Here is a 17,134-nt window from a genome sequence, read left to right on the forward strand (position 1 = left end):
GGGGAAGGGGGCAGTCAGCCAACGCTGTTGGGAGGCCGGCAGAGAACCTGTGGAAACGAATCGGATCGTATCACTACTTTAAAACCCTTCAGGGGCGCCTGGGTGGCGCAGTCGGTTAGGCGTCCGACTTCAGCCAGGTCACGATCTCGCGGTCCGTGAGTTCGAGCCCCGCGTCAGGCTCTGGGCTGACGGCTCGGAGCCCGGAGCCTGTTTCGGATTCTGTGTCTCCCTCTCTCTGACCCTCCCCCGTTCATGCTCTGTCTCTCTCTGTCTCAAAAATAAATAAACGTTAAAAAAAATTTTTTTTTTTAAATAAAACCCTTCAATGGCTCCTCATCTTTCTTAATGGCCAAAAGAAAATATTGCCCCTGGCCCACACGGGCCTTTCCACCTCTCCTCCACACCCCAGACTGTGCCCACCTTTGGCCACAAATTCCCAGTGGGACAGCCTTCCCGGACGCTTCCTTTGACTGTCGGCCCTGTGAGGTCAGAAACACGTCTGTTTTTACTCCTCCCAGGGACCAGCACATAGTAGGAGCTCCAGAAACTCTGTCAAGCGAGTACACGGATGGGCAGCTTATCCCCTGGAACAGATGGGGGGTGTGTTGGGATACCTTCTAGCACATTCAAGCGACTTCCAGACCAATCCCCCAATATCAAGATTAACACGCTGTAAAACAAAACCTCTCCGGTGCCTACACAACTCTTTCTATTTGCCTTTATAGCTCACGTGACGTCTCATGTTTCTGTGAGTCAGAACCTCCAAGCTGGCAAGGATTCCATTTGTCATTTCTCCGCAGGCAGAAACCCAAACACCGCAATCTCTGATTGCTTTATCCCTCTTCCTATTCACAGATCGCCCCTCGGGAGGCATCACGTCTTGATTTCCCTTCCTGGCTGCTAACACCTGTCGAATTATGAAACGGCGCGCATTTCTTTTCTCAATTCTTACCTCTCCTTGACCAAAATTTCAGGGGGGATTTCAATCAGGAGAGTCAGGGCAGATACCTGCCCCTCCCCCCCCCCACTTCCGTCTCCCGAGGAACCTTCCTTATTGAGCTGCTTATGTAGGTTAAACCACACCATTTGTTTTCTGCGTTTCAGAAGAATATTCGAGATCCTCAGAGTCTTCCGGATTTAGCCCACACTAGATTTTTCTTCTCATCTCTCATACTGTCAACGAACGGGCGGTTCAAGCTGCCCCGAGTTGTGATGAGCTTCAGTGTCTAGAATCAAAGATTATTTCATTGTTGCTACCGTTTCCCACTGACCAAACTCTTTTCACAACTTCAGGTGGTGGCCTGTGCTGCTTGCCTCTTGCTCGGGCCAGCCAATCCGAGGTTTCAAATTGAGTAGGGCTCTTAGACACTGATTCGGATTTTAAGGGGTGGGGGGGGGGTCGGGTGACATTGGGGCTTTATTATGCCATGACGTCAGTTCTGTTACTACCACTCTTTCTAAGATACATTTGTGGAGACCAATGAATGCTTTGAGTCTCCTTCTGGAAGAAACCTTTTCTTCATTAAAAAATGCCAGATAAGGGGCTCCTGGGTGGCTCAGTCAGGTAGGCGTCTGACTCAGCTCAGGTCATGATCTCACGGTTTGTGGGTTCGAGCCCCCACTTCGGGCGCAGAGCCCGGAGCCTGCTTCGGATTCTGTGCTTTGGCTCCCTCTGGCCCTCTCCCGCTCGCGCTCTGTCTCTGTCTCTCGAAATAAATAAACGTTAAAAAAAAAAATTTTTTTTTAATGCCAGATAAGCCCCAGGGCATTAAGGTTTTGCACACAGATCTGACCACCCTGCCGGGCCTAGAAACATTTCTCTGCAGTGCTTCCAGAAGGCGTCCTGCCCTGATGATTCAGCCCCAGGCACACCCAGGATTCCTCACACCGCACCTCTTACAGCTAGAAAATATTTCTCTGCATCCCTAGGCCAGCGCTTAAGCCAGAAGAGTGGGTCACAGAACACTTTCAGCCAGCTGAGCCGTTCTTAGGCGTGGTTTGTGAAGCTTTGTCTTGAGAACGGTCTAAAATGAATGACCGATGTGGCCACCCTCTGTTTTCCCTTTGTCTCCAGAAACCCCCGGAATGTTCTCCGAGATGCCAGGAGGTAAATTAAAAGCCCCACTCATTTATGTGTGCTGCCCAGCCGTGGTCCGTCAACATCAGCACCTATCTTTGGACATTGCCCAGATAAGTTATATTTGATCTAGGGACCTATCGGTGAATTGTAGGTTATATCTAATTACACTCGTGAGCCAGTGTAAGTCAGGAACAAACCTTTCTATTTCACTCCAAAATGCCATGAAACCCCTTCAGGGAGTCTCATGATTATACTGTAGGGGTTTGTATGAACCAACGAGGGTAAATAATTAGACTATATTGTTAATTAATATTGCAGTGCCTTCTAGCACAAAGATATTTAAGATTATGATGGTATTGAAGTGGAGAAACTCTTGCTGTTGATGAAGCCAGGAGGAACAAAGAAAGTTTTGTCAGACTGACAAAAATACCCTGCAATTTTGGCAATCTGATGTCAAAAGTTTCGAGCGTGTTTAAAGGAAGTTTTCAATTTAGCGAGTGCTCTGTGTGCCAAAATGAATGTTGGTCTTTATTACCAAAAAGAAATCCAGAGAAAATGAAAGGCAGGTACTGTACATTTCTACTTGGCATGACAGCAAAACTTTTTGTAATCATGTGAACTTTCTGGAAATAATAACAATTAACGCAGATTTCAGAATGGGCACTGTTTCAATTTTTGTTTCATTAAGCTGCATAAAAATACAGGCTCATGAAAAAGCCAGTTCAATTAAAGCGTGAACTTTTCATGATTTCTAACACATTTCACCTATTTTTAATTGATGGAAGTGTTCCCGTATTTTGCCAACCCAAGAATTTTTCACACTTCTTTAATTCAAACCAGCTTGATTTTTGCAATTCAAATAGACAGGTTATTATTTGGCATTAACTGGAAATCAAATAAAGCGAGAGTAAAATTTATTAAATAGATCACAATGCACACATTATTTCCTAAAGAAATTTATTGTACACCATCAAAATACAGGAAATCAATTTTTGTTTCGCCGTAGCTAATCCTTACAACTCCTTAATGAGGAGGATACTGATATTCTGCAAAGATGATTTGGCAAGGGACCAAATCCAAGCTTTAAAAAGTTACCTAACTTGCGCAAGGTCATCTAGCAAGCGCAAGGTCCATGATCCTAACACAGGTAATCTGGCCACCTGTCAGATCTTCTATAGGCTGAAGATAATAAGTTCCTTGAACAAGGGTTGTATCTTCCTTTTTCTTTTTTTTTTTTCTGGACATATTAGTTTATATGTTTTTTTGTTTGCTTGCTTGTTTTGTTTTTTTTTTCCCCGATGCACTGTTCCTGGGCAAGGCACCTATTAGTAAATCTAGTTAATGGCTTGTTTTCGGCTTTCTATAAACACAGCTCTCTACAACCTGCAACTCTATACATTTACGGTCAAGCAACACTTAATGTTAATTACGGTGACCCCTAAGACATGGCTAGATACCAAAGAGTCATCTGAAGCATCACAGAAAGGTAAAGTTATGTCCACGTGTATCTTGAACTACAGATTAGTTTCTCCAACTATTGAATGAGTTGATCAATGCTGTTGGTCTTATAGACATCACAATTATATCACAGCCCAAAATGAGTCAACTTTTTCACCTTCGACTCAAAATCTCTCTTCGCCCGAGCTTCCCAACTAGACCCCAGGGAGTAACCCTCAAGCACTTTTTTTTTGTCACTCACCCCCATTTGGTCACAGAGTATCCATTTTACCCGCTAATTGTCTTTCGGTTTCATTCCCTCCTTTACGTCTTCAGTGCCTTGATTCTGACCCTTGTGTTCTTCTGCCCAGAAGATTTTTAACAACTTGGTTACAGGCCACCTTGCACCCAGTCTCTCACGATTGGTATTCTTCCTCACAGGTGCCCACAGTTTCTCAAATAGAAACTATTCACTTCTTTTTTTCAATTTTTTTTAACGTTTCTTTATTTTGAGAGAGATGGGGGGGGAGGGGCAGAGAGAGAGGGAGACACAGAATCGGAAGCAGGCTCCAAGGCTCTTGGACTCGGCACAGGACTCAAAACTCACGAACCGCAAGATCGTGACCTGAACCGAAGTCGGACGCTCAACCAACTGAGCCACCCAGGTGCCCCAGAAACTGTTCGCTTCGTAAAGACAGCTGACAGCTGTTCCTGCCTTAAAGAAGTATTTGCCACCGTGAGATCCGTGGAACTCTGAAAACACTGTGAATAGGGAAAGACAAATAGGTTTAAGACAAGCTCTTGGAGGGGCAACTGGATGGCTCGGTCGGTTAAGCGTCCAACTTCAGCTCCGGTCATGTTCTCGAGGTTCACGGGTTCAAACCCCACGTTGGGCTCTGTGCTGACAGCTCAGAGCCTGGCGCCTGCTTCGGATTCTGTGTCCCCCTCCCTCTCTCCCCGTCTCTGCCCCTCCCCTGCTCATGCCCCGTCTCCCTCTGTCTCTCAATAATAAATAAACGTTAAGAAGTTAAAAAAAAAAAAAAAAGACAAGCTCTTGGAAATGTATAAGGCAGAGTCATATATTAAAGGCCCTGAGAAGTCCTGCAGGAAAGAACCCCATCCAACAGCCTAACCCCACGTTCCCTACCTTGTATTTGGCCTTAAAACCCCCTGTTTTCTCAAACAATACCCATTACCACCTCAAGGAACCAGTGTTCTTCGAAGGATAGCTTGAGAAAATACCGTCCTACCAGATACATTCACTGCCATGCCAGCTCAGCCACATGATTCACCACCTTCCTCGACCAATTACCAATTAGCCATGCTCATGGCTCCTTCCGAGGCGATCACATACTCATTTTGTCGAGTTAAACACGAAGCCCCTTCAGAACAGAAGGTATGCTCCCCGATGTTTCGATCTGAAGAACTTTTCCTAACAACTTCAAGACCCAGCTCAAACGTTAGCACTGCTCTCCAGCTCTCCTCAAGCCACTCCTCCGTGCTGCTCCGCTGTGGGCCATCGTTCTAACATCGCACGCATTTGTTCACAGGCTCCCCTTCCCAACGAGGTTATTAGGCCCTTTTATATTTGCATCTGGAGTACCCAGCGTATGGCAGCAACTCACCCAATGTCGATTGCAGGTCCATTTCGTCGTATTCTCATTCAGTACCTTAGAGATGGCAGGTGTCAATGCATATGTGTTACAAAATTTCTCATGACCGGTCAAATCAACTTGAAAGAACGTGCAGCTGTAGGGGGTGACAGCTGAGATAAAGGGCTGTTATCTCCCCCGGGAGAGGTACCAAAGGCCCCGCTCTAACTCAAGAGGCTAGATTCGGTCATCTAATCGACCTAGCGGTAGGCTTATTCCTCCCCGCCCCCAACCTCATCAGCACCTCCCTGGGAGGGGACGGTGGTCTCCAAAAGAGGAAGCCATATACTTGTCAGCCCCAGATACAACTCATCAGTGGAAGGCACTAGTGTGCACAAGGCACAATGCTGGACGCCCAAGGAGTCCACGTCCTCGCCCGGAAGTATATGGTACCCAATGAGGTATCCCAAGAGGGATGGCAGCTTCCTTACTACTCAATGCAGGACACAATCCACTGAGAAACAGTCTAGCTCTCCTTGGCTCTGAGGAAGTTAATTTCCAAAGAGTTGCATCGAATCCTTTTCGAGGATGCGGCGGACCTGTCAGAGGAGGATAAATGAGGCAGCATTTAAAACCATTTAACACCTTGCTCGGCACTCTCAATAAGAGTGTATCACGTTTGATTCTGCTGCTCCTGGATTTTACAGTTTATAGAAATAAAAAGAGGAACCACTTACATGAAATTAATAACCAGCTCAAAAATCAGTTACTCAGTGTATTTTGGACAGATCTATTTGTCTCTGCCATTCTCCGTGTTAAATGAAAATTAAAACACACTCTTTAAAAACAAACAAACAAAAAAGCCCTCCTAATTCAGCAGAACAGCATTCAGCAGTATGCATCCGAAGCCACTAAAATGTGCTGACTCAATTTATTGTCCAAAGTTTAGCAATTTGAGACCACAATGTCTTTAAGATAAGGTCTGGATACAACCCGTGCATGGATGGTCTGGTTCCGTCACAGGAGAGTTAGAAACTCTCGTTGGAATCTAGCAGAACATAAATGTTTCCTTCGTAAGGTTGGGACCTTTCAAATTATTTCCCATTATTTTGTGAGGGAGTCAGATGCATGAAGCAATTTAAACAAGCCAGGCAGGGAACAAGCCACAGCCTGCACTGGGGACTGGACAAAGTCACACACAAAGAAGACTTGAGCCGTCGGGGGGTCCGGGCCCCAGCTCTTAGGAGCATGCATGTTCCCAGGGTTGGAGTTAATGAGGCCATTGGTTCCCTCCTTCTCCTTTCCAGAGATTATCATGATCAATTTGCATGATGATTATGGAAAAAAATTAAAACACTATTCCCAAAGATCAAGTTAATAAAGGCCTTTGAGACACAGAGCTTCCTGGAGGAGAAAGCTATCTTTTTCTCTGAAAGAAGGAACAGCACTTAAGATGAGCTCCAGTCTAGCTCAGTGAAGCGATGGTGAATTCCTACCCCCCTCCCTATTTTTTTTTTTAATTCATAGCCTCTTACACCTCGATTAGACCTCTCTCCCTTAAGAGCATGTAACGAATTTAATACAAATTCAGATGGAAATAAAAAGAGCAGGGAGGGGGGGGGATTGGAATAAAGACAAGAAAAGAATATGAATCGGAGGAATTCTCTTGTGGTTGAAAAGCCATTTGCTGGAGCGCCTGGGTGGCTCAGTCGGTTGAGTGCCCGACCTCGGCTCAGGTCACGATCTCGCGGTCTGTGAGTTCAAGCCCCGTGTCGGGCTCTGTTGCTGACAGCTCAGAGCCTGGAGCCTGCTTCGGATTCTGTGTCTCCCTCTCTCTCTCTCTGCCCCTTCCCCGCTCATGCTCTGTCTTTCTCTCTCTCTGTCAAAAATAAATAAACCTTAAAAAAAATGAAAAAAATAAAAGCCATTTTGCTCCTCCTTTCAGTGACAGATCCTACGTTTCCTAGATTCAAACTAAAAAAATCATTTCTCCTTTGCGCCTAAGAGAGAGACATCTACGGTGACTCCTCTCTCCATAGGAGCCACAAAACTGTCCTTGCTGCCTCGCTTAACGGCAAGAGTCTCACATACAGAGCGATTCCTTCTTCGGTTCAGTTCTTACCCTGTTCCTGTCTCTTACGTGAGACAAGATCCTGCTTTTCCCTTCGAGGGAGGTTTGCCTTTTCTGTTCCGTAGAGAAAGCCTTTAACCACCTTGGCAGCCGGCTCGGAGGATGACAACGAATGAAACCAGTCGGCTCCCACTTCCCCTCTGACAGAATCTCTTGTTTGTAGGCAGTCGTGGTGAAAAGCCCAGGTGATGACGGGGAAAACCTAGCCAGTGCACAAGATCGGCTTTCTTAAGCTTGTTCTTCATGGTATCGCTACAGGACAGAGTGGGCGATAAAGCAGGACTGTATAAAAACGCAAAACAGAAGTCTGTGCAGCCCTTCCGTCTACTGTGCATTTACATTTAGCATCCGACCTATCTTTATCGAATTTGCAACAAGAAAAGTAATAAAGCCAACAAACACTCTATATCACAACTAACTTTCCCGGCAAGTCATCTCCGTGTCTCTATTTCGTCCCCCTTACCTCACGGTGGGGAGTCCCCTGGGTGTAAAGACATTCATACCCTTTCTCAATAATTTGTGTTACTGTTGATCCAGGCTTTTCCCTAACCCATGCTCCTGTTGACTCCCCGTCGTTCATGGTCACCAAGAAGCCACCTGTCACAGTTTATGTCCAGCAAACCCAGAAGGAAGGAAATACAGTAAAACCTTGGTTTGTGGCCACAATTCATTCTGGAAACATGCCTGTAATCCAAAGCACTTGCATATCAAAGCAAATTTCAAGGGCCATTGGCTCGGTTGCGATCACGTGACCTTCGGTGTCAGGTCCTACTCGTATTGGGAGAAGTTGCTTGTTTATCAAGATAAAATTCATTAGAGGGGCGCCTGGGTGGCGCAGTCGGTTAAGCGTCCGACCTCAGCCAGGTCACGATCTCGCGGTCCGTGAGTTCGAGCCCCGCGTCGGGCTCTGGGCTGATGGCTCAGAGCCTGGAGCCTGTTTCCGATTCTGTGTCTCCCTCTCTCTCTGCCCCTCCCCCGTTCATGCTCTGTCTCTCTCTGTCCCAAAAATAAATAAACGTTGAAAAAAAATTTTTTTAATGAAAAAAAAATTTTTTATTAAAAAAAAAAGAATTCATTAGAAAGGTTTGCCCATCTTGCAGAACACTCCCAGAACAAGTTACTCGCAATGAAAGGTTTTACTCTATTCTCAGCACGGAATCTGAGGAAGAAACACTCTTAAGAAAAAAGGATACTCTTGGAGTGGCTTTTTTACATTTTATCTATAATTTATCCATTATGTCTTGCCAATGACTGAAGTCACGTCTTTGAAAATTGAAGGCTGTCATTCTAGGACAGCTGTGGCCATAATAAATCGATTCGAGAACACTCACCCAGGATGCACGTTGTGCCCAGCACTGTGTGAAGTGAGATCCAGCTTCCACCAAGCCCAACGCCCGGTGCTGGATCCACCCACCTGGAGGAAAGAAGGCCTTTTGGTCATCCCTCTGTCTCAAGGGGCACCTTTTCCTGATAATCATATTTGATTCAGGGAGCTCAGGGCTCGGGGATATAGAAAGCTTGTGACCTGATGACGCTAATTTAGTAGCAGATGATACAAATTACCCAAAAAGCAGTCTTTATGGATAAAAGGTAAACAGTGGAGAGGCCATTGCTTCCCCTTTATAGTTTCTATATCTAGTCTTTGGGGCAAGCATAAAGACGCTGTCGTGTTCAATCCTCTTAATTCTATGAGGCTTGCCTTCCGGTGAGTCAACTCATCCCCAACCACCCAGCAGCTAATATGTGACCCTGAGATCTCGTTTCTCCCCAAGGAAGAAGGACCCAGAAGAAGGAAAGGTGGGAGGTCTCTGATTGGAACGTGTGGTACTTAGCACTAATCTCTAAGGCCGGGCACAACTCTTGGCACATGGTGGACTCTCGAGATGTCTTGTTGAACTGAACTCAGGAGGGAAGGCTGGAGAACCAAGATTTTTTGAGCAGGTCTGGAAGGCGCCTAGAGGATCGCGTGTAAGGAGGTGATCGCTCTTGGGGTGGCCTCTTTCATATCGCTATAGTGCCCACCCTGCCCCCCCGCCCACTACTCACTGCCCCAACATCACTCCAAGGGATCGGGGACTTTTGTTCCCAAGCGTCACCAACAGGCGGGGAAGTTCAGACTCCTTCCTGAAGTCTCCCCTCTCGCCTGCCAGTTGGCCTTTCTTCCAGTTCACGTACCTGCGCGAGGAGACGGGAAACCCCTTGAGGAAAGCTTCCCATCCATCTTCCTGGTGGTCTTTCATTTCTTTGCCAATAAGACGATCTGCTTCACGACACACTTCGATATATTTGACATCTGTCATAAAACCCGGGTCAGGCATATCTGTCTTCTGTTAAAATAAGCCACTCTACAGAGGCACTTCCTCTGCTGTTAAGGCCCCGCCAGAAATAATTATTGACACATTGTCCGCACGTCCAGCCAACCCTCTTAATAGGAGCCATAACTTATGGGTCCTGGGTTCCCCCACTCCTCCAGAGAAACCAGGTAACACTTAGGGCACCAGAAGGAGACGCCATGATATTAAAACATGAAGGGAAAGCTGTAGCTGAAGCAACTGACTTGAAATGAACACCTTCCTGTAACATCTTTCAAAAGTTAGTGACTGTGGCGATGCACAGCTGTTTCTTTGTGAGGAGGCATAAATTTTCCTCAAAACACTTTACCCAGATGACACCGATGTTCAGGCAACGCAGAAGGAAGCTGATCCAAGTTTTCCGAATGACAGTGATTCCTTTTTAGACTTCACGTGGCTCAGCCTTTGGGAGGGTTCCTTACTGGGGACGATTCTGGACAGTTGGACTGTCAGTGCATCCTGTGAACGTGAGAGCATTTGCTTCTGATTCTCGCTGCTCCCTTGACAGGCACCCATGGAAAGGGTAGCTCTCAGCTTCCCCCAAAGACCTGCCAATTGGAAAACTTGTCTCAAGATTGTTAAAATCACTCCTACGCTCAAATGCATTATAGCCCTTTGAGCCTGTGCGGGCCAAGTACATACAGCAAATTATATAACGCAAATTATATAAGAGAGTGTGGGCATCTATACCTCTCCCTGCTGATCAGGAAAGACGAATAGAGATGACTTTTATGAAGGAAAAAGGACTTTTTTTTAAGTTTACCTATGTATTTTGAGAGAGGCAGACAGAGCATGAGCTAGGGGAGGGGCAGAAAGGGAGAGAGAGAGAGAAAGAATCCCAAGCTGACTCTGCAGCTCAGAGCCTGACACGGGGCTCGAACTCGCACGCCGTGAGATCACGACTTGAGCCCAAATCAGGAGTCGTTTAACCGACCGAACCACCCAGGCGCTCCAGTAAAAAAGGATTTTAGAAACGCATGCGCTAACTTCCTGTGTGTTTTGTTGGAGTAAGGAAGGGGGACCCCTTTTTGAAGATGGCTGCAAACGTTTCCTCATGGAAATAATTGCCAGGGAAGTGACATTTTAGCAGTTCAGATGTAGCAGGCAGGACAGAACACGTTCCTCGTAACAAATGTTCTACTAGGCGAGAGTAAAACATTTGTTGGAATGGATTTGGGTCAGCTTGACCACGTGAGCAACCCAAATGGCTCTTCGGTGGGCACACAGGGCGGGGGTGTCCGGGAAGGGAAGGGTTGATGCATAACAAAACAATGCAAAGTTTAAAACTAGAAGTGGCCTTTATTTGGGCCACTAGGGTAAAGAGACTAAGAAAATATCCCAGGATCCATGGTAAGAAAGTTTGTTGTCCCCGCAGACCCAGACAGGGCTTTTAAGAACAGAGGAAATGAAGGGCTCTTGGGTGGATCAGTTGCTTAAGCATCCAACTTTGGCTCAGGTCATGATCTCACGGTTTGTGAGCTTGAGCCCTGCATCAGGCTCTCAGCTGTCAGTACAGAGCCCACTTTGGATCCTCTGTCTCACTCTCTCTCTCTGCCCCTTCCCCACTCGTGCTCTCTCTCTCTCTCTCTCTGTCAAAAATAAACGTGGGGCACCTGGGTGGCTCAGTCGGTTAAGCGTCTGACTCCAGCTCAGGTCATGATCTTGCAGTCCGGGAGTTCAAGCCCTGCATCGGGCTCTGTGCTGACAGCTCAGAGCCTGGAGCCTGCTTCAGATTCTGTGTCTTCCTGTCTCTCTCTCTCTCTCTCTCTGCCCCTCCCCTGCTCATGCTCTGTCTCTCAATGTCTCAAAAACAAACATTTTTAAAAAATTAAAAATACTAACATAAAAAAATAAACGTTAAAAAAAATTAAAAAGTAAAAATAAGAGCAGAGAAAAATGCCCAAGTAGCGAATAGCGGACACAAGAAGGTAATAGTTCTGGCTGGCAACGTACTTTCCGGGTCCTTTTTTTCACCCCACGCTTGTAGAGGTGCAGACAATTTTGTTTGCACACACATAACCTGACTGCTCTATGCTAAAATGGGAAATAGACTGTCCTGTTCAAACTGGAATAAATTGTTGAAAGAGGCATAAGGGTTTAAGTGTCTTCTTCAGGATCAGGAAATCATCTATCATTGGGACTTGGAGTTAGAGCATTGTGAAGAAGAAACTTGCTCTGTACGTTTATGCTGCTAAACTAGAAAGAAAGACTGCTGTTGAAAGAGATGTGTTAGCAGTATCTGGACGAGAGATTAACTCTGCAGGAGGCAGAGGAAATCACCAATTTCCCCTTTGTCCACCCCACTCAACTCAAACCACCCCGAGCTGTCAGTGGACCTGAAATCGGAGGAAGCAGCTAATTGGATGACCAGTAACAACACCGACGCTGAAGGATGTTAAGATAAGGGTAGCGTAACTGATGTTTCCAACTATGAGCAGATCCGTTGCCGAAATCGAAAAACACCAGCAATGCCAACGGACCCCCAAAACGGTCGGTCTTTAGGGTCCCACGCCACAAATGTCCAAAGCAGAGTGTGGTTTATCCTCTGCCGAGCGGATGCCCACGTCCACACCAAAGTCGGCACGAACGCTTCTGCCCCAGGGTTTGTGCTAGACAAGCGGGTCCGCCGCTGGCCGGGACTCCCCAGCTTTTCCACAGATGAAGGGGCATCCATTTCTGAACTCAGCGAAAGGACCATCACCTGTTAGTTGGTGGCGGGTCGCGGGTGTCACAGGGTGAACGGATGCTGAACAGCAGGCATCCCGCGATCTGCAGGGAGTAGGAGCCTCCTACACGAGCCCACCCTCCCTCTCACGTGCAAAGTACCTCAACGAGATGCCTGCACCCCGTCCGGTGCCCGTGATAACAGAAGTCAGGCCAGGAAGGTTCTTCATTCTACGCCGGCAGCCAATAGGGGATCGACGTCCCATGGAACGTCAAGTACCTTGCGCATCAAGGCCTTGGCATGTCGCTTGCCTTGGCGGTTGGGGAGGGGGCCCATTCCCACCGAGTGCCGTCTACACACACGTGGCAGATGTGCTGGGGAAGAACTCCCCCACCTTCTTGCCAGATTCTGACGCGGTGCCCGATGCCCGCGTTTGGAGGGAATGGGTGGCACTTTTCCTACGACCGCGCGTAAGACAGCGTGTTGTTTCTCCCTGAGAAATGGCTCGCCTCCGCTACGTAGGCGAAGAGCTGGGTTCTGATCCCAAGGACCGCCCTGGAGGCTGCTGCCCGTGTCCTAGGAATGAAACAACCTCCCGCCCACACATGATGACTTCTCTTGTCCCGGCGGTCCGGCTTCCGCACAAAGGTCTGTTGTACAAAACCCTGGCGTGCCCCTTTCTCACTTCTGCAAGTGTGATCTCCTTTCCATCCTGTGCAGCGTGGAAAGCAAGTGACACGCGTTCAGGTTTTATGCTAACAAGGTCCTTGGCCTCGTCGTGCCCACATTTAAATGTGCCAAGACCACGCATTTCGACGGTGCAGTCTTCACTTCCTGACGCCGAAATCTGTGCCTGTAGGTGAGCGAGGACTGGATGCTATCACCCCGATGGCTGATGATTGATGATAATATTTCTACATCCATCGCTAAGCCTCTTAAGTTTCTTCTTCACTTTGGGAGCACTTAGCATCTCAGCCTCGCTCGGCCAGGCGCTCCATAAATGCACCTTTATAAACCTCTCAGGGGTAAACTGGGTCAGTTGATGTTGTTTCAGAACATCTGGAAAAGAGTCATCGGGGCGGGGAGGGCTGTGAAAGCTCTTTGTGCTCAGGCTCAAGGGATGGAATGAAAACACGGATGTGACACATACCAAATGATTCTAAAACATCCACTTGTTTGTAAGGGCCCCAGCTACGCGCTATCTGCTTTTGCTTCACATAGGAGGGGTTCGGCAAGGACACGGAGTTCAGATTATGTGTGATTCCTCCCACACAGGCGTAAAAAATCCCTTCTCTGGCATTTCTTAGGCGAGCGTTTAAGTTTTTATTTGTTTATTTTGAAAGAGAGAGAGAGAGAGAGAGAGAGAGCCAGGGAGGGGCAGAGAGGGAGGGAGAATCCCAAGCAGGTTCCCCACTGTCAGCGCAGAGCCCGACGCGGGGCTCGAACTCATGAACTGTGAGATCGTGACCTGAGCAGAAATCAAGGATGCTTAACTGACTGAGCCGCCCAGGCGCCCCCGCAGTATTTCCTTATAGGGAGGGAGATTCAGGCATTTCAGGGAAGGAAAAAGTCGTTCCTTAAGCATCTTGAATTCCAAGCGGGGGAATTTCTTAAGTGACGGAGGGGTGCATTTTATGGTTCTCACTTCCCTTAAAATATTAATTAAGAAAACACATAAGAGCTTCTCCTTAAGGGGCGTGCTGAGAATTAAGCTAGCTGGCCCTCCGCGCTAGCCATATTGCACTGTCCTCCTCGATTAGCCCGGGTGCCAGGCTGTTCCTTCAAATTAAGACAATATGCTTGTAGTGATGAACCAATAGTCTTGACCATCCATCTTCCTTTTGTGATCTGGCTCTCGTCGAGCTGAAATGAAGCCACTTCTTCTGCCTGTGGCTGATTAAACACAGAGTAAATCCGCATCTCTAAGGAGGCTCTGATGGTTCTCCACAGAGCCCAGGTCAGGCCAGCCCGCACCTGCCGGCCCCAGCTCGGCTGCTCCCATCATAAAACGGAGCATCGGTGTCAGAGACGTGGTAGGTTTCTTTCATCCGGTGTATTGCTCCGGCCAGACCGAATGAAGCTTGCTGGGGATACGAGGTGGCCTGTCGTGCCACAGGTAACACACAGCCCCCAGGGAAGGCTTGTCCTCCTCAAGAGTGAAAAGCCCACCACTCTGGGCAAAAACCTGTGCCTTTGCTAGAAGTCTCCGCGGCTTACACACTGCGGTCTTCTTTTAATAAAAACGGGTCAGGAAACATCAAGGGGAATCTTTAAAATAAGGTAATCCTTTATTCATCCACTCATTTCTTCTTCTTCTTTTTTTAATGTTTATTTATTTCGTAGAGAGAGACAGAGAGACCGTGAGAGTGAGGGGGAGGGCCAGAGAGAGACAGAGACACAGAATCGGAAGCAGGCTCCAGGCTCTGAGCTGTCAGCACAGAGCCCGATGCGGGGCTCGAACCCACAAACCATGAGATCGTGACCTGAGCCGAAGTCGGACGCTTAACCGACTGAGCCACCCAGGCGCCCCCTATTCTTTTTTTTTTTTTCATTCATTCAGTGAAAGCTTGTCGAGCACCTGCTGTGAATGAGGCCCCATGCCAGGAACTGGGATTTGGACAGGAACACGGGGTCGATGCCGCCCCTGCCCTCCTGGAGGTCACATCCTAGTGACAAGACGGATTCATGATGAATGAAGTACTTACCACTGTGAGCGGTACCCCAAAGAAGAAGGAGCACCGGGGGTAGATATGGAGGGGGCTGATGTTTTCTAGGCTTCAGGGACGATTTCCCTGGGGAAGGGATAGTTGAGCTTAGACTTAAAGACAAGGGGGTAGTAAGTTAATAAAGCGATGAAAGAGTATTTTCAGCCAAGGACACAGCATGTTCAAAGATCCTGGGGTGCAAAACTAATGCTTGGCCCATCTGAGCCGGGTGAGAGGGAGAATGTCTAAAGAGGAGGCTGGTTACATAGCGGGGCTCAAAGGCCTTTAGGCTGAGGTAAGGAGTTAGAGTTTTGTCCCAAAAGCTTGACTGGAACTGATGGTTTGTAAGCAGGAAAGTAAAATGAAATCACTTCTTGCCTTTTATGGGGCGGGGCTAATGCCGCCGGGCTATATTTGCCGGGCGCGGTACAGATTTGTAGTTTATGATCTCCAAAGATTTCAGCGTTCCTTTCAGGTGGGTATTTTTAGCCCCATCTTATAGGGAAGGAAACTGAGGCTCAGAGAGGGTAAGTGGCTGGCCGAGATCACACAGCTGGCCAGGTGGGGCCAAGTCCCCCCAAGGTCAACCTCACACCCAGGTCCTTTCCCCTGCCTCATGCTGCCTGCCCACACACAGACTGAACGCTCGCCTGCGAAACACTTGTGACATTCACGTAACCTCACTTTCTCCCAATGGCTTGACGTTGAGAGGATTTCCTATTTAGTGATTGGTAATCAGTTAGAACTCCATTTAAATCGTGATAGAATTAAAGATAGGGTCGCCGACTTACCTCATCTCTTAGAAAGGAATCCTGGTACCAAAGTCTTAAATGAGTTCGTTTATTATTTTTTTTTTTAATAGTGAGCTCTGGGTTTGTTTTGTTTTCTTAATATTTATTTATTTATTTATTTTCAAGAGAGAGAGTGAAAGAGAGAGAGAGAGTGGGGGAGGGGCAGAGGCAGAGGCAGACAGAGAATCCCAGGCAGGCTCTGAGTTGTCAGCGCAGAGCCTGACGTGGGGCTCAAACTCGTAAGCCATGAGATCATGACCTGAGCCAAAATCAAGAGTTGGACGCTCAACCCGCTGAGCCACCCAGGTGGCCCGAAGGAGTTCCATTCAGAAGCTGAGAACCAAAGATCTGGATTCGGAGTGAACTGGGCTTAAATCCCAGCTTGTCTGGTAACTGACGGCGTGATACAGGGGCTCCTGGGTGGCTCAGTCGGTTGAGCATCCGACGTCGGCTCAGGTCATGATCTCACGGTTGGTGGGTTCGAGCCCCACGTCGGGCTCTGTGCTGACGGCTCGGAGCCTGGAGCCCGCTTCGGATTCTGTGTCTCCCTCTCTCTCTGCCCCTCCCCTGCTTGTGCTCGCTCTCTCTCTCTCTCTCAAAAATAAATAAATATTTTAAAAAATGTGAATACTAAAAAATTAAAGAGCACGTGCATACAAATGCAAAGTCTCAGTTTTATCCTCCGTAAGTGCCTATATTCGGACCACGTTCACTTGGTTGCTGTTAGGATTAAATAAAATAGTGAAACAAACCAATTCTCCACGTTTCTGGCACACTCCATACTCATTGGCCGTAGCACGACCACCTGCACCACCATCGTGATTATGGTCATCGCCATCCTCACCCTGGTGAGTTCACCAGTTCACCACGTTAGTGGCCCATCAGACACAGCACCGCTTTCTCCTGGCAGGTGATTTCTGCCCTATTTCAAGGGCATCGCTCACGTCCCTGTCCTCACGTTACTGAAAGGGATGTGCACTCATCCCAGGCAGGTAGCTGAAGACCACGTCCGCCTAATAACGCACGCAGCAGTTAAGCTCAACCACGTTGGAACACGACGCAAAGGAGCAAAGACCGAAACAACTTTGCAAAAGGAGATACTTAACGGAGACGGGTGGCTATGGGGCATTTAAAACGTAAGTCCCCTTTGAAATCAGTAGCTATGACAGATGGAAAGACTGTTTTGCCTGGAAAACTGCTTCCTTGTCTCCAGAGAGTCTCTTTTTTTTTTTAAATACGGAAGCTATCAGAGTGATCGTTTTTCACCACGGACAGTTTACATACAGATATTATGTAAACAGCAGGCAGATGCTCGTAGGTCTGATGCAAGTTCCCACTGAAGGATCTCAAATATCTCAGATCCAGAAATATATCTGGGCAAA

At 47.6% G+C, this 17,134-nt stretch overlaps 1 long non-coding RNA gene across 1 annotated transcript; it reads right to left on the reverse strand.

Annotated features, from left to right (window-relative positions):
• Window positions 1–4,494: 4,494 nt before the first annotated feature.
• Window positions 4,495–15,877, reverse strand: LOC122468281. The gene is made up of 5 exons (XR_006293195.1): window positions 14,962–15,877; window positions 9,416–10,050; window positions 8,572–8,654; window positions 7,232–7,492; window positions 4,495–5,708 (listed from the first exon to the last, which is right to left on the reverse strand). It is a non-coding gene; the product is annotated as an uncharacterized LOC122468281 (long non-coding RNA).
• Window positions 15,878–17,134: the final 1,257 nt, after the last annotated feature.

Source organism: Prionailurus bengalensis, chromosome B3 (assembly GCF_016509475.1).
Source record: "Prionailurus bengalensis isolate Pbe53 chromosome B3, Fcat_Pben_1.1_paternal_pri, whole genome shotgun sequence".
Classification (NCBI taxonomy): domain Eukaryota; kingdom Metazoa; phylum Chordata; class Mammalia; order Carnivora; family Felidae; genus Prionailurus; species Prionailurus bengalensis.